Source organism: Salmo trutta, chromosome 18 (assembly GCF_901001165.1).
Source record: "Salmo trutta chromosome 18, fSalTru1.1, whole genome shotgun sequence".
In the NCBI taxonomy this organism is placed as follows: Eukaryota; Metazoa; Chordata; class Actinopteri; order Salmoniformes; family Salmonidae; genus Salmo; species Salmo trutta.
The window spans coordinates 58,089,150-58,113,509 of NC_042974.1; the positions used below are offsets into that span (position 1 = coordinate 58,089,150).

Here is a 24,360-nt window from a genome sequence, read left to right on the forward strand (position 1 = left end):
GGCTAGCTGGAAGGCTGCCAACTTTCTCAATGGCTAAGCCACTCAGCTCGTAATTGTAACTATTTTATTTGTATTCGTAGATGGCTTACAAGTTTGTTATTAAGGCACATGAAAGTTCACATGTTCAGGAAGGAATTCTTGCCAAAAAAAACGTGTTTTGATAAAAATAAACGTTTACGTTCAAATGGCGCTCCTGTGAAGTAGTGAAGCGCGCATGTGCTTAGTTTACTGAAACAAGTCACATTTATTAATGCGTTTGGCCTACCAATATTTAATTTCTAAAAATATAGCTTAAATGTGGAATCCTTCTGGCCATTTATTAGTGAGTTGGAAACATAACAGCATATAATCTCAAACATGCAATACATAGTAAGAATAAAAATGTAATTTAATAGGATGCATTGGGGTGAGAGATAATGGCAGTGACTCATATGTAGCCTATCATTGATATAGTGCTTAGCCTTACAAATTCAGATAAACAGGGGGTGTCTTTCTCCAATTTACAAGTCAGAATAGAAATTGACAATACAACGTTGGGTCTCATGGTCCCCTTCTACAGTTGAAGTCGGAAGTTTACATACACCTTAGCCAAATACATTTAAACTCAGTTTTTCACAATTCCTGATATTTAATCCTAGTAAAAATTCCCTGTTTTAGGTCAGTTAGGATCACCACTTTATTTTAAGTATGTGAAATGTCAGAATAATAGTAGAGTGATTTATTTCAGCTTTTACTTCTTTCATCACATTCCCAGTGGGTCAGAAGTTTACGTACACTCAATTAGTATTTGGTAGCATTGCCTTTAAATTGTTTAACTTGGGTCAAATGTTTCGGGTAGCCTTCCACAAGCTTCCCACAATAAGTTGGGTGAATTTTGGCCCATTCCTCCTGACAGAGCTGGTGTAACTGAGTCAGGTTTGTAGGCCTCCTTGCTCGCACACGCCTTTTCAATTCTGCCCACATTTTCTACAGGATTGAGGTCATGGCTTTGTGATGGTGTCTCCAATACCTTGACTTTAGTCCTTAAGCCAGAGGACAGACAATTATAATACAGGTTTTGGTATATAGGCCTATTGCAGGGACGGGCAACTGGCACTCCACTCCCTTTTGAAGGCCCAAGGACCAATAAAAAATAAAGATATACCTTTGAAGTTGGAAGTTTACATACAGTTGAAGTCGGAAGTTTATATACACCTCAGCCAAATACATTTAAACTCAGTTTTTCACAATTCCTGACATTTAATCCTTGTAAAAATTCCCTGTCTTTTGACCCATTCCTCCTGACAGAGCTGGTGTAACTGAGTCAGGTTTGTAGGCCTCTTTGCTCGCACATGCTTTTTCAGTTCTGCCCACAAAGTTTCTATGGGATTGAGGTCAGGGCTTTGTGATGGCCACTCCAATACCTTGACTTTGTTGTCCTTAAGCCATTTTGCCACAACTTTGGAAGTATGCTTGGGGTCATTGTCCATTTGGAAGACCAATTTGCAACCAATCTTTAACTTCCTGACTGATGTCTTGAGATGTTGCTTCAATATATCCACATCATTTTCCTCCTCATGATGCCATCTATTTTGTGAAGTGCACCAGTCCCTCCTGCAGCAAAGCACCCCCACAACATGATGCTGCCATCCATGGCTTCACGGTAGGGATGGTGTTCTAAGGATTGCAAGCCTCCCCCTTTTTCCTCCAAACATAATGATGGTCATTATGGCCAAACAGTTATGCATTTTTTTTCATCAGACCAGAGGACATTTCTCCAAAAAGTACGATCTTTGCCCCCATGTGCAGCTGCAAACCGTAGTCTGGATTTTTTATGGCGGTTTTGGAGCAATGGCTTCTTCCTTGCTGAGCGGCCTTTCAGGTTATGTCGATATAGGACTCGTTTTACTGCGGATATAGATACTTTTGTACCTGTTTCCTCCAGCATCTTCACAAGTATGTTCATCTCTAGGAGACAGACCGCATCTCCTTCCTGAGCAGTATGACAGCTGCGTGGTCCCATGGTGTTTATACTTGCACGCTATTTTTTGTACAAATGAATGTGGTACCGTCAGGCGTTTGGAAATTTCTCCCAAGGATGAACCAGACTTGTGAAGGTCTACAGTTTTTTTCTGAGGTCTTGGCTGATTTCTTTTGATTTTCCCATGATGTCAAGCAAAGAGGCACTGAGTTTGAAGGTAGGCCTTGAAATACATCCACAGGTATACCTCCAATTGACTCCAATGATGTAAATTAGCCTATCAGAAGCTTCTAAAGCCATGACATACTTTTCTGGAATTTTCCAAGCTGTTTAAAGGCACAGTCAACTTTGTGTATGCAAACTTCTGACCCACTGGAATTGTGATTGAATTATATTGATTACATTGAATTATAAGTGAAATAATCTGTCTGTAAACAATTGTTGGAAAAATTACTTGTGTCATGCACAAGTACAAAGTCCTACCGACTTTCCTAAAACTATAGTTTAACAAGTGGAGTGGTTGAAAAACGAGTTTTAATGACGTCCTAAGTGTATGTAAGGGAAGACCCCCCCCCCCCCCCCCCTGAAACGGACAAAAAAGAATGAACTTATTGGAACCGTACGAAACACATACTCGATGTACAATACCACTCATTTGGACGCCGTTTCATTGAAAACATATTGCAAATGTCAAGTGTCACACAGCAAAAATCCAATAGATGGCGAGCGCGCTCCACCGTAAATTTTTCTTATTGCAAATGTAGCACAAGTCGAGACCCAGGAGTAACATTTTTAAAATATGAAAATAAATTCTAAAACCTATCACCCCCTTAAAAAAGTGCTTTCTGGACTGTTTTTCAAAGGTATTTTGATATTCTTTTTTTTGTCAATTATACATGTATAAGAACTGTGTGAACATACTATTTTCATCTTTTTATATATATATATATATATATATCTTTTTTTAAATTTAACTTGTCCATAAGGCATATGTTTTGTCCATTTGCAGTATGATTTCATAAGAAGTCAAAAGTCACTTTTTTTTTTCTTTTTTTTTTGCCAAATGCCATAAATGTCCAAATGCAATATGAAAGTATTGAATGTGCCAAATCAGGATGTTTTGTCCATTTGCCATGTACGATCATAGGAAGTCGGTTTCCAAACCTGAAAGTCAGTTAACCATGTCCAAATGGCGTTTATACTGCCCAAATGATATATAGCCCTATGTTAACCTCCCTGGGCAAGGTGGGACGTTTGCGTCCCACCTAGTCAACAGCCAGTGGAATCGCGTGGCGTGAAATACAAATACCTCAAAAATGCTATAACTTCCATTTCTCAAACATATGACTATTTTACACCATTTTAAAGACGAGACTCTCGTTAATCTAACCACATTGTCCGATTTTCAAAAAGGCTTTACAGCGAAAGCAAAACATTTATATTATGTCAGGAGAGTACCCTGCCAAAAATAATCACACAGCCATTTTCAAAGCAAGCATATATGTAGCATATATGTCACCAAAACCACAGCTAAATGCAGCACTAACCTTTGCTGATCTTCATCAGTTGACACTCCTAGGACATTATGTTATACAATACATGCATGTTTTGTTCAATCAAGTTCATATTTATATCAAAAAACAGCTTTTTACATTAGCATGTGATGTTCAGAACTAGCATACCCACCGCAAACTTCCGGTGAATTTACTAAATTACTCACGATTAACGTTCACAAAATGCATAACAATTGTTTTAAGAATTATAGATACAGAACTCCTTTATGCAATCGCGGTGTCAGATTTTAAAATAGTTTTTCGGCGACAGCACATTTTGCAATATTCTGAGTAGATAGCCCGGCCATCACGGCTAGCTAATTTGACACCCACCAAGTTTGGCCCTCACCAAACTCAGATTTACTATAAGAAATGCTTACGAGCCTGCTGCTGCCTACCATCGCTCAGACTGCTCTATCAAATCATAGACTTAATTATAACATAATAAACACACAGAAACACGAGCCTTTGGTCATTAATATGGTCGAATCCGGAAACTATCATCTCGAAAACAAAACGTTATTCCTGTTACATTGCACAACCTTCAGTGTTATGTGTGTGTTAAAAGTTCGATATTATACGCATTTGTTAGTGCTTTTATAAATGCTAAATAGTGGCTCACTATTTGGCAAGCACTGACTGGCTATAGCACTACTATAACGTTTTATAATGCATTTACAAATGACTATAACCATTAACGTAAATATAAACCCTTTACAAATGGAACGTTACGATTTTTCATAAACCTATAGAGTACATAAATCAAACAAACCACTCACTGATGGATTGATCCCATTATTTTCCTGTGAGTAGCTCCATCGTCCGGCTGGGATGGTGGCTCTCCCTCAGACCCACCGGTGGACAACGGCACTGCAGCCTGGGGGAAACCCACTGAGACCCCCACTGGCTGGGAAGACCCTGGGAAGAACACCTCTGGCTGGGGAAACCCCTCACCCAATCCCATCAAATCTGGTAAGGGAACTAACTACTGTAAATCCTCAAAGATATGAAGATGGCTGATTATCTAACTGTAGGTACAGTGCATTCGGAAAGTATTCAGACCCTTTACTCAGTACTTTGGAGCACCTTTTGGCAGTGATTACTGCCTCGTGTCTTCTTGGGTATGATGCTACAAGCCTGGCACACCTGTATTTGGGGCATTCTTCTCTGCAGATCCTCTCTTTCTCTGTCAGGTTGGATGAGGAGTGTCGCTGCACAGCTATTTTCAGGTCTCCCTAGAGATGTTCAATCAGGTTCAAGTTTGGGCTCTGGCTGGGTCACTCAAGGACATTTAGAGACTTGTCCTGAAGCCACTCCTGCATTGTCTTGGCTGTGTGCTTAGGGTCGTTGTCCTGTTGGAAGGTGAACCTTCGCCCCAGTCTGAGATCCTGAGCACTCTAGAGCAGGTTTTCATCAAGGATCTCTCTGTACTTTGCTTCGTTCATCTTTCCATCGATCCTGACTAGTCTCCCAGTCCTTGCCGCTGAAAAACATTCCCACAGCATGATGCTGCCACCACCATGCTTCACCGTAGAGATGGTGCCAGGTTTCCTCCAGATGTGATCTTGGTATTCAGTCTTGGTTTTATCAGACCAGAGAATTTTGTTTCTCATGGTCTGAGACCATTAGGTTAGTTTTGGCACAATCCAAGTGGGCTGTCGTGTCTTTTACTGAGGAATGGCTTCCGTTTGGCCACTCTACCATAACGGCTTGATTGGTGGAGTGCTGAAGAGATGGTTGTCCTTCTGGTATGTTTTCCCATCTCCACAGAGGAATTCTGTAACTCTGTCAGTGACCATCGGGTTCTTGGTCACCTCCCTGACCAAGGCCCTTCTCCCCCGATTGCTGTTTGGCTTGGTGGCCAGCTCTATTAAGAGTCTTGGTGGTTCCAAACTTCTTCCATTTAAGAATGATCTTGTTCTTGAGGACCTTCAATGCTGAACAGGATTAAAATTGAATCCTACTACACCGGCTCTGACGCTCGTCGGATGTGGCAGGGCTTGAAAACTATTAGACTACAAAAGGAAACCTGGACGCGAGCTGCCCAGTGACGCGAGCCTATCAGATGAGCTAAATGCCTTTTATGCTCGCTTTGAGTAAGCAACACTGAAGCATGCATGAGAGCACCCACTATTCCGGAAGTGATAACTGTGATAATGCTCACCGTAGCCGATGTGAGCAAGATATTCACAAAGCCGCAGGGCCAGGTGGTTTACCAGGACGTGTACTCAAATGTGTGGATCAACTGGCAAGTGTCTTAACTGACGTTTTCGTCCTCTCCCTGACTGAGTCTGTAATACCTACATGTTTCAAGCAGCCCACCATAGTCCTTGTGCCCAAGGAAGATAACTTAACCTGCCTAAATGATTACTACCCCATAGTACTCACGTAGGAAGCCATGAAAGGCTGATCATGGCTCACATCAACAGCATCCTCCCTGATACCCTAGACCCACTTCAATTCGCATACCGCCCCAACAGATCCACAGATGCAATCTCAATCACACTCTACACTGCCCTTTCCCACCTGAACAAAAGGAACATTTACTTTTAAGTCATTTAGCAGACGCTCTTATCCAGAGCGATTGACTACAGCTCAGCGTTCAACACCATAGTGGCCACAAAGCTCATCACTTAGCTAAGGTTCCTGGGACTAAACACTTCCCTCTGCAACTGGATCCTTGACTTCCTGATGGGCCTCCCCCAGGTGGTAAGGGTAGGCAACCACATGCCAGCCACTCTGATCCTCAACACTGGGGCCCCTCAGGGGTGTGTACTTAGTCCCCTCCTGTACTCCCTGTTCACCATTGACTGTGTGGCCAAACACGACTCCAACACAAAGTTTGTTGATGACACCGACAACGGTGAGACAGCCTATATGGAGGTCAGAGAACTGGTGGTGTGGTGCCAGGACAACATCTCCTTCAATGTGAGCAAGACAAAGGAGCTGATCGTGGACTACAGGCAAAGGCGGGCCGAACAGGCCTCATTAACATCAACGGGGCTAGTGTTTCAAGTTCCTTGGTGTCCACGTCACCAACGATCTATCATGGTCCAAACTAGAGGTCGACCGATTATGATTTTTCAACGCCGATACTGGTTATTGGAGGGGGGGAAGCCGATACCGATTTAATCGGACAATTTTTTTTCAATTTTTTTTTTTATTATTTTTTTTTATATATATATATTTTTTTATTTTATATATATATTTGTAATAAATGACAATTACAACAATACTGAATGAACAATCAACACTTTAATTTTTTACTTAATATAATACAAAATCAATTTAGTCTCAAATAAATAATGAAACATGTTCAATTTGGTTTAAATAATGCAAAAACAGTGTTGGAGAAGAAAGTAAAAGTGCAAGATGTGCCATGTACAAAAGCTAATGTTTAAGTTCCTTGCTCAGAACATGAGAACATATGAAAGCTGGTGGTTCCTTTTTAACATGAGTGAAACACGCCAGTGAAATTTCAGGGTGCCAAATTCAAACAGAAATCTGATAATTAAAATTCCTCAAACGTACAAGTATTATACACCATTTTAAAGATACACTTCTCGTTAATCCAACCACAGTGTCCGATTTTCGAAAAGGCTTTACGTTGAAAGCACACCATGCGATAATGTTAGGTCAGCGCCTAGCCACATAAACCATACAGCCATTTTACAAGGAAGGAGAGGTTTCACAAAAGTCAGAGCGTTAAAATTAATCACTAACTTTTGATCTTCATCTGGTGGCACTCCCAGGACTCCATGTTAGACAAATGTTTGTTTTGTTCGATAAAGTTAATCTTTATGTCCAAAAACATCATTTGAAATTGCCGTGTTATGTTCAGAAATGCATTGTCTCAAACAAACATCCGGTGAAAATGCAGAGCGCCACATCAAATTACAGAAATACTCATCATAAACATTGATATAAGATACAAGTGTTATACATACGATTTAAGATGCACTTCTTGTTAATCCAGCCGCTGTGTCCGATTTCAAAAAGGCTTTACGGCTAAAGCACACCATGCGATTGTTAGGTCAGCGCCTAGCCACAGAGAACCATACAGCCATTTTCCAACCAAGGAGAGGTGTCACAAGTCAGAAATAGCATTAAACTTAATCACTTACCTTTGATCTTCATCTGATGGCACTCCCAGGTATCCATGTTAGACAATAAATGTTAGTTTTGTTTGATAAAGTTAATCTTTATGTCCAAATACCTCCGTTTTGTTCGTGTTTAGTCAGTAATCCAAATGCACAAAGCGCAGGCACAAAGTCTAGACGAAAAGTCAAAGTTCCATTTGAGTTCGTAGAAACATGTCAAACGATGTTTCTAATCAATCCTTGGCGTTTTTATCATAAATATTCAATAATGTTTCAACCGGACAATACTGTTTTCATTAGAAAGGGAACGGAGCTAACGCTCACGGCCACGCGCATGCCTAAACTAAAGGCTTTCACCTGGGCCATCTGCTTAGAGTGCTCTTATTCGCTCCCCTTTCACAATAGAAGCCTGAAACAACGTTTTAAAGACTGTTGACATCTAGCGGAAGCCTTAGGAAGTGCAATCTGACCCCACAGACACTGGATATCCGATAGGCATTCACTTAAACTACAAACCTCAGAATTCCCACTTCCTGGTTGGATTTTTCTCAGGTTTTCGCCTGCCATATGAGTTCTGTTATACTCACAGACATTATTTTAACAGTTTTGGAAACTTTAGAGTTTTCTATCCAAATCTACTAATTATATGCATATTCTAGCTTCTGGGCCTGAGGAACAGGCAGTTTACTCTGGGCACGCTTTTCATCCAAACTTCCCAATGCTGCCCCCTATCCCTAAAGAGTTAACAGCTTCTACCCCCAAGCCATAAGACTGCTGAACAATTAATCAAATGGCCACTGGACTATTACATTGAACCCCCCCCCCCATTTGTTTTGTACACTGCTGTTACTCGCTGTTATCTATGCGTAGTCACTTCTTCCCGACATACATTTACAAATGATCTCCTAACCTGTACCCCTGCACACTGACTCGGTATCCCCTGTATATGTTTATTACTTCTTTTTTTTTTTACTTTAGTTTATTTGGTAAATTTTCTTAACCAACCGTGCAGTTCAAGAAGAGTTAAGGGCTTGTAACTAAGCATTTCACTAAGGTCTACACTTATTCTATTCGGCTCATGTGACAGTTTGATTTGAATAAGGCTGTAACAAAATGTGGAAAAAGGGAAGGTCTGAATACTTTCCAAGTGCTCTGTATATCATAAGCGTAGCTGTGTGACGAGTCACCCTTGCAGAGTGACATGATTTTGTCTCCCAAAATATCCAGACAGTCACAGATTTGCATTGTCATCATAACACAGCATTTTGTTAATGTGGTATTATGTTGTTATGGTGTGATAATGCTACTCATTGTTCTATCCCTAGCAGGTTCAAAGTCTATGCAAGAAGGAGGCTGGGGTGAGGGCGACCAGGGCTCTGTGGCGGCCTCACGTCACTCCAGCTGGGAGGAAGAAGAGGAGGGAGGTGGAGGGTTGTGGAGCAGCGCTGGGTCCCAGGGTAGCAGCTCTTCCTACAACAGTGGGGGCTGGGGCCAAGGTCACGGGGGCAAGAAGCCCAACAAGGTAGAAAAGCATTCACAATGGGGGGAGGTTTGTTTGGTTGTTGCGTCATTCAAATACTTGATAGGAGTTGGATTTTTGATGCCTTTTGGTTTGAAGATGACTTACTTGTTTGACAATGTTTGTGCCAGAACAAAAAACTACTGCCAGAAATGTTATATCAGTATGTTTTTGTCTCAGGCTCCACTGAAGAGTGGAGGAGGAGACTCCTGGATGAACCCCATGAACAAACAGTTCTCCAACATAGGGCTCCTGGTAAGTTTCAGAGCAAATACAAGGTTTAGGGTCCATAGGCATCCATGGGCAGGCATAGGTTGTGAGATACTGGACATAGTGAGAGATGTTTTGTTGTAGCTATTACAATGAGGATGTCATGCCAAGCAGGGCCTAAAATTTACTTTTTGGTCCATAAACCTGGCAGGTAGATGGCAAAATATACTCAGCAAAAAAAGAAATGTCCCCTTTTCAGGATCCTGTCTTTCAAAGATAATTTGTAAAAAAATAAATAACTTCACAGAGCTTCATTATAAGAGGTTTAAACACTGTTTCCCATGCTTGTTCAATGAACCATGAACAATTAATGAACATGCACCTGTGGAACAGTCGTTAAGACAGTAACAGCTTACAGACGGTAGGCAATTTAAGGTCACAGTTATGAAACCTTAGGACACTAAAGAGGCCTTTCTACTGACTCTGAAAACACCAAAAGAAAGACGCCCAGGGCCCCTGCTCATCTGCGTGAACGTGCCTTAGGCATGCTGCAAGGAGGCATGAGGACTGCAGATGCGGCCAGGGCAACAAATTGCAATGTCCGTACTGTGAGATGCCTAAGACGGCGCTACAGGCGGCGCTACAGGGACACAGGACGGACAGCTGATTGTCCTCGCAGTTGCAGACCACGTGTAACCACACCTGCACAGGATGAGTACATCTGAACATCACACCTGCGGGACAGGTACAGGATGGCAACAACTGCCCGAGTTCCACCAGGAACGCACAATCGCTCCATCAGTGCTCAGACTGTCCGCAATAGGCTGAGAGGGGCTGGACTGAGGGCTTGTAGACCTGTTGCAAGGCAGGTCCTCACCAGACATCACCAGCAACAATGTCGCTGGACCAGACAGGACTGGCAAAAAGTGCTCTTCACTGATGAGTCGCGGTTTTGTCTCACTGATGGTCGGATTCGCGTTTATCGTTGAGGAATGAGCGTTACACCGAGGCCTGTACGCTGGAGCGGGATCGATGTGGAGGGTTCATCATGGTCTGGGGCGGTGTGTCACAGCATCGTCGGACTGAGCTTGTTGTCATTGCAGGCAATCTCAACACTGTGCGTTACAGGGAAGACATCCTCCTCCCTCATGTGGTACCCTTCCTGCAGGCTCATCCTGACATGACCCTCCAGCATGACAATGCCACAGGAATGTCAGTGTTCTGCCATGGCTAACGACGAGCCCGGATCTCACGTCTGGGACCTGTAAGGGCTAGCCCGGCCCCCCCCCCCCCCCCCACAGAAATGTCCGGGAACTTGCAGGTGCCTTGGTTAAGTTTGCTAAAAATGAACACAGTTGACAGACAGTGAGAGGAGTAATTTTGCTGAGTAATTTATTTTATTTTTTTAATTATGGAGAAAACAAACTGATGACTATGCTTGATGTTTATAAAAAATTTCTTAGTAAGAAGTAATGTGATGCATTGCTCAATTTCATTACATTTTTTTGTGACGTGAGTCTTTACATCAAAATATCAGATGAGTTAAAGGGCGAGAGGTTACCGTGGTAATGGTGTCACTGGAGTCTCAAGTGTATCTGTGTGAGATTTTGGATGTGACTAGTAGTAGACAGCATCTCTCCGCTATCAGTTGAAGAGGCAGACTCAAACTAACATTGAAAAACAACTGACCTTGTGATCAAAACAACTGACCTTGTGATCAAAACAACTGACCTTGTGATCAAAACAACTGACCTTGTGATCAAAACAACTGACCTTGTGTTCAAAACAACTGACCTTGTGATCAAAACAATCTAAATGGCCAAGAAACACGAGGACAAAGTCTCACTTTGTAGACTTGAGTAAATTGACCAGTTTTATGCATGTGCGCAGTGCCTCCAAAAATTAATCGATCAGCACACTGCACAAAGCTCCCTAGCCAGACAGTGTTGCTGCGCGAGGTGGGTTATAGATTCTTATTTCTTTGTGCGATTAGCAGCTATGCAACATAACAGCAGAAATACTCTCAAAACAAGCTACTGTAGGGCCTCCCGAGTGGCGCAGCGGTCTAAGGCACTGCATCGCAGTGCTAGGCGCATCACTACAGACCCAGGTTCGATCCCAGGCTGTATCACAACTGGGAGTGCCATAGGGCGGCGCACAATTGGCCCAGCGTCGTCCGGGTTAGGGGAGGGTTTGGCCGGGGGGTTTTACTTGGCTCATCGCGCTCTAGCGGCGACTCGTCAGTTGAACGGTGTTTCTTCCAACACATTGGTGCGGCTTTCAGGTTAAGAGGTGCGGTTTGGCGGGTCATGTTTCGTAGGATGCGTGACCCGACCTTCGCCACCAGAGCCCCAACGTTGCAGTGATGAGACAAGATCATACACGTGTGCTCTTCCTTTACTTTTTACTCCTATTTTTATTCGCAAATGTGAATGTAATGCTCACACTGTAGAGCCCTGCAAATCGACCACCCACCTACGTGGCTGGTGAAATATACATTTTTACTCCAATACCTCAATTCACCCTCATTTGCCGGGTATTAATTTTACGCCCTGATGCCACGTCATAGCTATGTTGGGGTTGATGGTGGTAGTGAAGATATGTGCTGTGTTTGTAGAGTGATGATCCTAGCGGGCGGCCTCTGGACCTGGCCCCTGGTCCTCCTCAGGATAAGAAAATGGAGGGAGAGAAGCGAGGGATGGGCCTGAATGACTACAATGGAGAGATGCGTAAAGGAGGCCAGAGAGGAGTAGGAGGTTTAGGGATGGTCTACCGTTCAGCTGGTTCCAAAGAGATTGGGCCTGGCGACCCTGGGCCTTGTTATGACAAGGTTGGTACCTCAGACACATCACAAACCTCTCTGGATACGTCCCAAATTTCACCCTATTCCCTGTATACTACAATAGTTTTGATCCGAGCCCTGTAAGCCTTGGCCAAAAGTAGTGCACTATAAAGAGAATAGGGTGCTATTTGGGGTGTAACCTCTGTATGACTGACTTCTCTGTCTCTCTTGTCCCGTTAACATTTTCTTCTCTCTGTATTTCTTCCTTTCCCATCTTATTTTGGTGTCCTTCTTCCTGCCCCATCTTTTGGTATCCTTCTTCCTGTCTTGCCTACTTCTTCCCCCCAAATTGGGCAACTACTTCGATTGGCTGTCACTGCGATCAGCAGCCCTTGCCGTTCACCAATCAGGATGGGTGCCTTGGGGAGGAGTACTCTCCACCCACTGTCTACAAGCCCTCCCCCCTCTACAGCCACACTATCCCCCCTAGACAAGTAAGGCTGTGTCCCTCTGTCTCCATCAGACCATCAGCTCATTGCTTCACCGCTAACCTGGTCCCCGATCAGTTTCTGCTTTAGCCAACTCTGAGTAATCTACATCCCTTGTAAATTGTATTCTTCCAAAATCTGAGTACATATCATTAATAAAAATAAAATGCCAATTGCAGATTATTCCTTTTAAACATCAAGCAAAAAGTATCCCAATATCATTTTGTGTCAATAGCTAGGTTTTCACCCGATTGGCGACAGGTTTTCATGCAAATATTCTCAAATCTGTATAAAAACAAAACATAAAAACAAAAGCATTTTCCCACCAGAAATGTTTCCATCAAACTGACTTGTTGTGGATTAAAGACTGTGCGTGATGACAGTGCACATAAAATAACTTTTGTGGTTAAATTCCCATGTACCGAATAAAGAAGTACAAGTTGAGTTAAATGTTAAATACGTTGAAAACCCATTTTCAATTCTACTGATGGGTTTTGTGAAAACAAATATTGCATTTTGTTTTGCGAATGTGCCTACTTTGGTTTTGGCATGTGCGCTCTAGCCAACAGCTCACAGATGCCTATATAATGGTACCTACAGTGCCTTAGGAAAGTACTCAGACCCCTTGACTTTTCCCACATTTTGTTATATTACAGCCTTATTCTAAAATTAATTAAATATTTTTTCCCTCATCAATCTACACACAATACCCCAAAATGACAAAGCAAAAAAAATTGTTTTTTTATTACATTTTTTCTAATTTATATTTTCAAAAACAATAATTGTGAAAGGTATTCAGACCCTTTACTCAGTACTTTGTTGAAGCACCTTTGGCAGTGATTACAGCCTTGTCTTCTTGGGTATGACGCTACCAGCTTGGCAGATCTGTATTTAGGGGTGGCAGGTAGCCTAGTGGTTAGAGCGTTGGGCCAGTAACCGAACGGTTGCAAGATCGAATCCCCGAGCTGACAAGGTAAAAATCTGTCGTTCTGCCCCTGAACAAGGCAGTTAACCTACTCTTCCTAGGCCATCATTGTAAATAAGAATTTGTTCTTAACTGACTTGCCTAGTTAAAGGTTAAATAAATTTTAAAAATTGGGAGTTTCTCCCATTCTTCTCTGCAGATCCTATCAAGCTCTAGTTGCTCCACAACTATTTTCAGGTCTCGCCAGGGATGTTAGATCAGGTTCAAGTCCGGGCTCTGGCTGAGCCACTCAAGGACATTGAGAGACTTGTCCTGAAGCCACACCTGCGTTGTCTTGGCTGTGTTTAGGGTCGTTGTCCTGTTTGGAAGGTGAGCCTTCTCCCCAGTCTGAGGTCCTGAGCACTCTGGAGCTGGTTTTCATCAAGGATCTCTCTGTACTTTGCTTCATTCATCTTTCCCTCGATTCTGACTAGTCTCCCAGTCCTTGCCGCTGAAAAATATCCCCACCGCATGATGCTGCCACCATGCTTCACCGAAGGTATGGTGCCAAGTTTCCTCCAGACGTGATTTTGGCATTCAGGCCAAAGAGTTCAATCTTGGTTTCTCATAGTCTGAGAGTCTTTAGGTGCCTTTTGCCAAACTCCAGGCGGGCTGCCATGTGCCTTTTTACTGAGGAGTGGCTTCCGTCTGGCCACGCTACCATAAAGGCCTGATTGATGGAGTGCTGCGGAGATGGTTGTCATTCTGGAAGGTTCTCCCATCTCCACAGAGGAACTCTAGAGCTCTGTCAGTGATCGGGTTCTTGGTCACCTCCCTGACCAAGGCCCTTCTCCCCCGATTGCTCAGTTTGGTTGGGCGGCCAGCTCTAGGAAGAGCCTTGGTTGTGCCAAACTTCTTCCATTTTAAGAAAGCTGGAGGCCACTGTGTTCTTGGGGACCTTCAATGCTGCAGATATTTTTTGGTACCTTTCCCCAGATCTGTGCCTCGACGCAATCCTGTCTTGGAGCTCTACGGACAATTCCTTCGACCTCATGGCTTGGATTTTGCTCTGACATGCACTGTCAACTGTGGGACCTTATATAGACAAGTATGTGCCTTTCCAAATCATGTCCAATCAATTGAATTTACCACAGGTGGGCTCCAATTTATTTATTTTTTTTCAAGGGTGGTCAATGGAAACAGGATGCACTGGAGTTCAATTTCGAGTCTCATAGCAAAGGATCTGAATACATATGTAAATTGAGTATTTCAAGTTTTTTATTTATAATATATTAGCAAAGATTTCAAAAAACCTGTTTTTGTTATGTCATTATGTGGGATCAAGGGGTCTGAATACTTTCCAAAGGCACTGTCTGAGATTCTTTTATTTGTCAAACAGCAGCCAAGCATCGATCATCATGTCACCAGAATAAGTCCCTCGATATTTATTGGAAAGTAGCATCAAGCTCATCACCTTCCACTTTCACCATCCTGTGAAGTTCATCATTTATTTAATCTGTAGCCTAATCAACTGCATGCTTTCCTGAGTCGTAGTGGGAGGACCACACAACATATCATGGAGTGACTCCAAGTTTACTTCGATATGGTAGTTATTATAATAAAAATGTATATTCACCGCCATTTCTCGCAAAATGTATTTTACCTACACAAAACGATCCCAGCTAGTCTGGTGTATTGTTATTTGGAATGTTTACCGACAAATGTTCTGTTTTTTTTTTATCCGACATGTACTTTACTCTAATAAAAGGTTTGGATGTAGACCTGTTCATTGTTGTATCGTTCTCTTCGTCTGTAATTTCCTACCTTATCTCCACCGTCTTAATGTCTAAGAGTCAGTCATGTTTGTAACCCTCTCCCTCTCTGTTCCCCTGTCAGGGTGGTCATAACATGTTTGGCGGCAGCGGTGGTGGGATGCCCCAGTCCAGACACCAGCCCGGTGTGCCACCCATCAACACGTCTGCTGGGATTCGAGCGCAAGTGCCTCATCAGTACCTGTCGCCTCAGGTACCATTGATGTTTTTTGTTGTATTTGATCAGACTGTAAAAGTAATCAGTTTTAATGTTCACCTTTTCACAGCTTTTTTCACAACACTTGCTGATCAATATCCCTTGTGCAAATCTGTCTACTATATGCCCCAACCTCTGCTCAGGAACAATAGATTTTTGGTCCTTTGGCTTCTTAGTCAGAACTTTGTGTGCAACATGTTTCCAGGGATGTGATTTATTTTGCTAGCCTCCTCTGGATCATTAGCTAATGTGAGTGATTAGGTGAACTCACTCGATGGAGGAAGAAAACCTCACCAAATCGATGAGTAGTGCACCACTGATTTTCTGTTTATTAGAGGGAATGTGCTAGACAGAAGATGCTTTGTGTTTATGTTCCACATTCCCATGGTAACACTGATGTTCCAGGTGCCAGGTTCCATGCTGAAGCAGGTGGCACCTCCCAGTGCCGGCGTGGGTGGAGTCGGGGGTGGGGTGGCGGGTGTAGGAGGGGGTGTGTTCCCCCCTCAACTGTCCCCCCAGCACATCGCCATGCTGAGCGGCATCTACCCCCCTCATATTCAGTTCCAGCTGGTGAGTAGCTGTACTCCTATCCAACTCTAGAATGAAAAACATAGTGGCCAGAGAACACAGCCTTGAGGAACACCAAAACTAACCTTAGATTTGTTCTAATTAAAGCCTTGTTGGCTGACACGTCAATGTTTTTATATACCTATATAGGCCTATGACAAGTCAGTAAAAGTACCAATTTGTAGTACCCTCTGTTCATACCCCTTCTTCCTCTAGCCACTGTCAATGTTTCCTCTGGAGAGAGAAATAGCAGTGGGGGGATTGTTTTGGGGGTCCCTCCCCAAATACATTTTGTGTAGAAGGACTGAGAAGCTTAGTTGTGGAGACTTTTTAAAAAAAAAATGACATTCTACTCCAAAATGAATGGAAATTAAATTATGCTGACACCATTTAAAATTATTTCCACCTCCAGAAATGATCCCAATAACATATTGGTACAATTATTTGTTAAAATTATTTTAACATATTGGACCATATACATGGTCCATATTATCAGGTATTCCATTAGCAATAAGCATATTACCTGCAGCCCAATTGATTCAACATAGTGGCTGGCTATAAATAGGCTGAAGCATGGGGTTGCCTATTGGGCTAATCATTAGCTAGATACCAAATGTCATCTTTTATCTAGTTGGCATCCTATTGATGTATTTTATGTCCCATGAAACTTGGATAAACACAGTAAATATAATGTAGGCCTTCCTGTTAAATGTGCACTTCGCCAGAAATATTTGTTCATGTTCCATATTTTTGGGGGTGTGGCACCAATGAGTTTGCCGTGGCGCAGCGCCGCAGCAGAAACACTACACTGTTGAGACTGCCTTCCTCTTGGGGTGTTGTAACAGGTGTTTACAGTCGTCTCTCCCTCTCCCCCAGGCCTGCCAGCTCCTCCTCCAGCAGCAGCAGAACCCCCAGCAGCTCACCTCACCACAGCAGCTACAACAGCTCCTACAGAACCAGAGAAAGTTCCCCCAGAACCTACGCCAGCAGGCCGACCCACAACAGGTCAAACTGCTATTACTGTTACAGCTGCTACTAATACTACTGCACTGGAAACAACACAACCAATGTCCCCTCTAAGCAGCGAGCGTGCGTGCGTGGCCGTTCTTCTGTGATCTAATCAACATTATATCAGTCCCTTTTCAATGCAACAAACCAAAACACATCTAACTTTGCAAGATTGAGTCTGTGATTTTGTTGTAGGCAGAGCCAGAATGCAACGGAGTAGAATTCTATTGGCGGGGGTGGCCCACAAGCGCTCTTTCAATCAGCTGCGAGTGAAGGCACTTTTCAGATCTGTTCTTTGCAGGTTAGCGAGTTATTATCCCTGTTATACATAAGTATAGGTCAGCAATGGGGAGTTACTGCTTCCTACAAGAGCATAAAACATGTAGGCTAGATTTCTTTGAAAAGCCAGTCTTAAAACCTGTTGAGGCCAGGGGGCAGGATCTTATCCCGGTAATGGGATTCATTGTCATGTGACCATGGCGGGGAATTCAAAACTGCAAGAGTAATCATTTCAAATAATCAAATAATCAACTATTTTCCTCCATTTGAAAGATATATCTCCTAAATCTAACCACGCTGTCCGATTTTCAGAGGCTTTACGGAGAATGCATAAAGTTAGGTTATGTGAGGAGAGTACATTGACAATAGCTGCATGTAATGTTTAGCCAATTCAAAGAAGGGCATCAACAGACAGAAAACTAGCTAGAATTATGCACTTACCTTTGACAATCTGCATCAGATGACACTCATAGGACATTATGTTAGACAATACATGCATTTTTAGTTCCATCAAGTTCATATTTATATCCAAAAACAGCATTTACAGTCGCGGTGAAATTCAGAATTTTTTTCGGCTCGAATGCTCCCAGTGAATCCAGCATTACAAATCACGGAATTACTATTCGAAAACATTGGTAAATTATAATATTGTCATTCAAAGAATAATATATTATCATCTCGTAATTGCTACCGAATGGCCAGATCTCAAAATAACTTTACTGGGAAATCACATTTTGCTATAAACTGGGTACTATGCTAACAACATAAGCTAAGCTATAAGCTAAGCTAAGCTATGCTATACCGTTAGCATTAGCATCATCTAATATCGATAATAACATTCTAAATATCCCCTTACCTTTGATTATCTCCATCAGAAGGCGCTGCCAGCGATCCCAGGTCCAGAACAAATGTGGTTTCTTTTGACAAAGTTCATAATTTATGTCCAAATAGTTAGCGTTCAGTAGGCTCCCACAAAATGAGGTGGGCAGTGTAAAGTCACGCCGAAAAGCTAAAAAAAACCTAGTAAATAATCTATTTATGTTTGTTCAAACATGTCAAACGTTGTTTAGCATTAATCTTTTGGTCCATTTTTAACGTGAAACATCAGTAAACATCGGTAATATTTTCACACAACCTATCAAGTGTCTAGAATAAACGATAATGACAAAGACACTCTTCTCAGATTCATGCGCAGGCGCAAAAAATGAAGTGATGACGTGTCAACTTGTAAGCATTCTAATTCGGTCTGTATTCATCACAGATGCTTCAAACAACTTTCTAAAGATCGTTGACATCTAGTGGAAGCAGTAGGAGTTGCGAACTGAATCCTTTCTCACTGTGGTATCTTTAAAACAATGACACTAAATAGTACAGTCACAAAATTCTCATTTTTTTTAATCTATTTTTCACAGGTTTTTGCCTGCAATATGAGTTTTGTTATACTTACAGACACCATTCAAACTGTTTTAGAAAATTCAGAGTGTTTTCTATCCAAACCTGAACAATAATATGCATATTCTAGCTTCTGAGTTGGTGTAGGAGGCAGTTAAAAATGCGCACATATTTTTTTCCAAAATTCTCAATACTGCCCCCTGGCCTCAACAGGTTTTAAGGTAAAAAGCTTGTCTTAATCGAAGGGGCAGTGTTGTATTTTGAGACGGGCATGAATATGCCAATAGGCAGAGGGATAGCCAGCATTGTCTAATTCTCTGTATGGTAATAATACATGTTATTTTGTAAAGTGTTTTCTTGCATCATACAGGCCAAGTAAAAAATCATGAATTAATGTCAAAGCCCTTCATAATATAAAAGTGTCATGCAATGTAGGCCTGCATTGAACACCACATATAGGCTACTACAGGCCAGATCATGTAATTCAAAAGCAATTTCCATGTGAAATTATTATGGGATTTTCTCCATTGGTTTTGTTGGTAGGCCTACATTATGCTCAAATAGCCTATTGGCTACTGTCAAACTGTAAGGGTACAGCCTCAGTGTTCACTGTCAATGCGCACTGGAAGTTGCACGAAATTCTCACACTGTTCAAGTTTCCACTCACAAGAACCTAAAATTTGCTCAGTGCCTCAAATTTGAATGAACATTGAACCTAGTTATTTCAACGGAAAACGAAATGTGCCCGCTATGAATCAGGTAAACCTCTGTACTTGAGGAAATACAATATGTTTTGAAAACAAACGTTGAATTCTGATTTGTATGACTTTTCACATGAATAGTCATAGGCTGGCGTTGCACCCATGTTGCCATGTCTGCTCACAGGGTTCCCAATTCCACTCATCCCTCATCTCTCTCCTCAGCTGGCCAGGATCGTGGCTGTTCTCCAGCAGCAGAGGCAGCAGCAGCAGCAGGGTGTCGGAGGGGGCTCCAAACTATCACCCTCAGACCTGGGAGGAGGAGGCCCCAAACTGCCTATGGCCGACTCCCTGCCCCATCCAGGCATGGGTGGCTCTGTGGACCTGCACCAGAAAACACAGGGCTACTCTGGTGAGCGTTGTAAATAATGACATGAATGGACGTAAAGGATAGATGATAATCTCTCTTTGAAAAATGCTTGATTTTCCTTTTTACCCGAGAGAACATCCCACTCGTTTTGACACAACTGTGTTATACATCTTATTTTCAATACAAACCATTAACAATGTTAGGTTTTATTTGTCGTATGTACAGGATACACATGGTACACACCGTCCAACCAAATGCTTACTGTCAGTGTAAACCATATTGAGGATTTTCATTGCATACTGACTGATTCTCTGCATGTAATTGAGTCATTATACAGGCCCCCTGCCATCAACTCTAACCCCTACCTGTCCCCCTCACTCACAGGCTATGGTGGAGGAGTGAACCTGTCTGGTCTGGACATGGGTGGCTCGGTGATGGGAGGCCCAGGGGGGATGAAGGACATGGGGGGGCAGCAGTCCCGCTTCAAATGGATGATGGAGGGTCACTCTCCTGCCCCCTCCCCTCCTGAGAGCCTCAACAAAAACGGTGAGAGAGAGCGAGTCCTAACACTGGTAGTGAGTTTACGGAATTAATTATAGTACGACATGGGGCAGCAGGTAGCCTAGTGGTTAAGAGCGTTGTTCCAGTAACTGAAAGGTCGCTGGTTTGAATCCCGAAGCCGAAAAATAGGCTGACGTGCCCTTGAGCAAGGCACTTAGCTCCAATTGCTCATGTAAGTCAATCTGGATAAAAAATGCAAATGCCAACATGAATATGTTGATTGTTGACCCATCTGACTTTGTCTTCTTTCTTCATCTCTCTCTCCTCTGTATCGCTCTCTTATTGTCTTCTCATCTCCCTCTTTCCATCCCCCTCTTCCTCTCAGGTCCTATGTCTACCCCTATGAGAAGGGGGGGCTCTCCATACTCCCAGTATGACATGATGGGAGGGGAGGGGCTAGGCATGCCCCTCCAGAGGGACAACTGGCACCGTACTCCTGGGAACAAGATGGGCTCCAAGCCCCAGGGCACGTCCAGCTGGCCTCCTGGTGCGTGGCCATTCTAAATACCAACTGAATCTGCAGGATTTGATCTATCCAACCACTAACACACCTGATTTGATCAAATCCCCTGGATCAGTTAGTGTTGAGCTGGAACAAAAGCCTGCAACACCCTGTAGCTCTCTGGGACCCGGGTTAAGTCGATGAGGTGGCTTCATCTGTTTGTTTTGAAATAAAAATCAAGAATTTCTGTTTGTCAGAGTTCCAGCCCGGCGTGCCCTGGAAGGGGATCCAGAGCATCGACCCAGAGTCTGACCCCTACATGACCCCAGGGAGCATGATGGGAATCCCTGGGCCGTCTAGCCTCAACGACACCGAGCACCAGTTGCTAAGAGACAACACGGGTACCTACCGAGACTCAAGCAGAGTTGCAACTGTATCTATGACTAAGTCCACTTTCCGAGCACCTGTTGCTAAGAGACCAGCTGACCTGACATATTACGTAACAATAACATATTACATAAGTATGCTGTCATCAGCCCTCGTCCTCACAAAGTCAAAGAAACTAGTATACCACTGAAATCATATCCATCAATGCATGCACCAGTTAAACATCAAGTTGTGTTAGGGTATAATATTATCTTACTATATCATGGATGGACAGCTGCTGGTCCGTGGACCAATTTCACATTACATTTTTTTTTTTTTTTTTACTTATTCCAACTTACAAATTTGCTTTACAACTGCTAAATTGTCTCTATGCCCTGTGGGAAAATGTGCAGAATTGCATGACATTAACTTCAACTATTTTATATTTAATCTTCGCTGTCACGGGGGGTTGCTAAAATGTTTTGCTCACAGGGTGGGGGGTATGGAAGTGGGTACGCAGACCCACGAGCCACCATGGCCCCCATGAGTTAAGCTTGTTCTGTTTGTGTTCCAGAAGCCAACCCCTCCCTGAACACCTTGCTGCCTTCACCTGGTGCCTGGCCCTACAGTGCCTCAGACAGCCCCCTCAACAACGCACACAACTCGGGTAACAGACTGAAAACTCAGTAGCACTATGGATGTGTTATGTATGCTTTATGGATGTGTTATGTATGCTTTATGGATGTGTTATGTATGCTTTATGGATGTGTTATGTATGCTTTATGGATGTGTTATGAAGTCCAAAGGTGCCTTTCACCAAAAGCGCTATCACGTTCACTTAGGGTGCGTTCGTAAATTCACTCTGGCTATCTACTCTGATTTCAGAGCACTCTCTTCTGAGTGTGCCAGAGCGCAGAATAACTAGCACTCCAGTGAATTTACAATCACACCCTAAACATTCTCCTGGGGTTCGAAATATACACTCTGCTTTTCCTTTTATTTACTCTCAAATGTTGTCGTTCAGGGTGTCAAGTTTCAACTGTCTGTTTGAGTTTAGTCTGGCTGTGTTCATCCTGCTGTTCATCCTGTGTTCATCCTGCTGTTAGGTCCCAGGTCTGACTAGTTCATTTCCTGTTGCCCGTAGCAAAGTACACAGAGTACAAGACCAGCTGGCCCCCTGAGCCCATTGGACACAACAAGATGTGGAAGACCAATCGCAACCAACAGTCCCAGCAGCTGCCACGCCCACCCCCGGGACTCACCAATCAGAAGCAGGCCTCGCCGTCCCGCGGCCCGTGGCAGGCCCGTGGCTGGGGCAGCTCGAGCGGGAGCCAAGAAACCAGATATGGCCCTGGTAATGTCATAACAGGGTGTTGTTTGAGACTTTCAACCCTGGTCTGTCCTGCCTGGTGAAGTATTAAATATACCCAGATGTCCGTTGCCTTGATCTGATTCCACATCCCTAATGGCACCCTATTCCCGATTGGCCCTGGTCAATAGTAATGCACTATAAAGGGAATAGGGTGCCATTTGGGACAGAGCCCCAGAGAAATTGCATAGCTAGGTGGTTAGGCCTCAGAGCCCATTTATATTTTATTCACCAAGCTTAAAGTACAGTAGGGCTTATTTCTCATTCATTGGTCCAGAACTGGCTGCCGCAGGTACAGAGGTAGGGGTTGTCTACTATGTGGAACTGATCCCCGTGTGTGGTTTGGTGCTAATAGGCTCTGCTTGGAGTGATGGGGGGACCTCCAGAGGAAGCTGCTGGCTGGTGCTCTGCAATCTCACTCCACAGGTACACACACACATACACACATCATCCCTCATAAAGACTACACACACACCATTCCTCAGGACAACACACACGCATGTGCACACATACAGCATCACTTCTCTTGCACATATCACCTCTACTGCACAAGTCATCCCTAACCCCAGTCCCTCCATGTTGTCCCCTCCTGCAGATCGACGGCTCCACCCTCCGTACCATCTGTATGCAGCATGGCCCCCTGCTGACCTTTCACCTCGGCCTGACCCAGGGCAGCGCTCTGATTCGCTACAGCACCCCACAGGAAGCTGCGAAGGCACAGAGTGCACTACACATGTAAGCCCCTGTTAGCCTGTCAATCATGATGTAATTCTGTAGATGAACGGGCAGCAGCTCCACTGTTTTTTTACTGCCTGGCTTTAGACGATTACAGACTCCTTTTCACACAGATACTTTTCCCACTTAAATTAACTAGGCTACTTTTCAGTTCACCAGTCAGAAAAAAAGTCTGCTGAGCCCTCTCCCGCTAGAAGGAACGTCATGCATCTTCTAGCCATATTTTGATAGGAAGCGCGCCTGTCAGTCACAAAGTGAGCGACGACAGAGAAACAGTGCTGTCTGTCCCACCTCTCGGTACCTGGGTTTGTGTTGTGATTGCAGTCGAGTTTCTACACAAAGGGAGAGAGGATGAATTTGCACGTCCCATATAGTCGAAATCCACTTACCTATTGTTTTCTGGCACAGTCATTTATTTTCTTTAGCGTGCAGTGTCCGACATTGAGGGATGCCAACCTATAGGCTAGCGTTTCCCCAAGCTCTGCCCTCGACACCCCAAGGGGTGTGCACGTTTTGGTTTGTGACCTAGCACTACACGGCTATTTGAAATAGTCAAAGCTTGATGATTATTTTAATCAGCTGTGTAGTGCTAGGTCACACACCAAAACTTGGGGTCCTGAGGACTGAGTTTTGGAAGCGCTGCTATAGGCCCTGCATGACCCAAGTGCAGTTAAGAACTACACCATGTAGAAATTCTGTTCGGGCTATTAGGTTTTTGGCCAACTGGCCCTGCCACGGATTGGTGGTGCCTAGGCTATTTACTGTGCTTTGATTGACAAACAGCAAGCTTGACTAGTTTATAAAAGGTGTCGAATTGACTGAATAAAGTCTTTCATACAGTGCATTCGGAAAGTATTAAGACTCCTTGATTTTTCCACATTTTGTTACTTTATACCCTTATTATAAAATTGATTAAATTGTTTTTCCCCCTCAATCTATACACAATACCACATAATGATGAAACAAAGATTTGTTGGAATTTTTGCTAATTTATATAAAATGGAAAACACATTTACAAAAGTATTCAGA

The 24,360-nt window shown here is 43.3% G+C and overlaps 1 pseudogene; it reads left to right on the plus strand.

Moving 5' to 3' along the window:
- LOC115152700 (trinucleotide repeat-containing gene 6B protein-like) overlaps nt 1-24,360 on the plus strand; it is a 46,793-nt pseudogene that overhangs the window by 18,693 nt on the left and 3,740 nt on the right.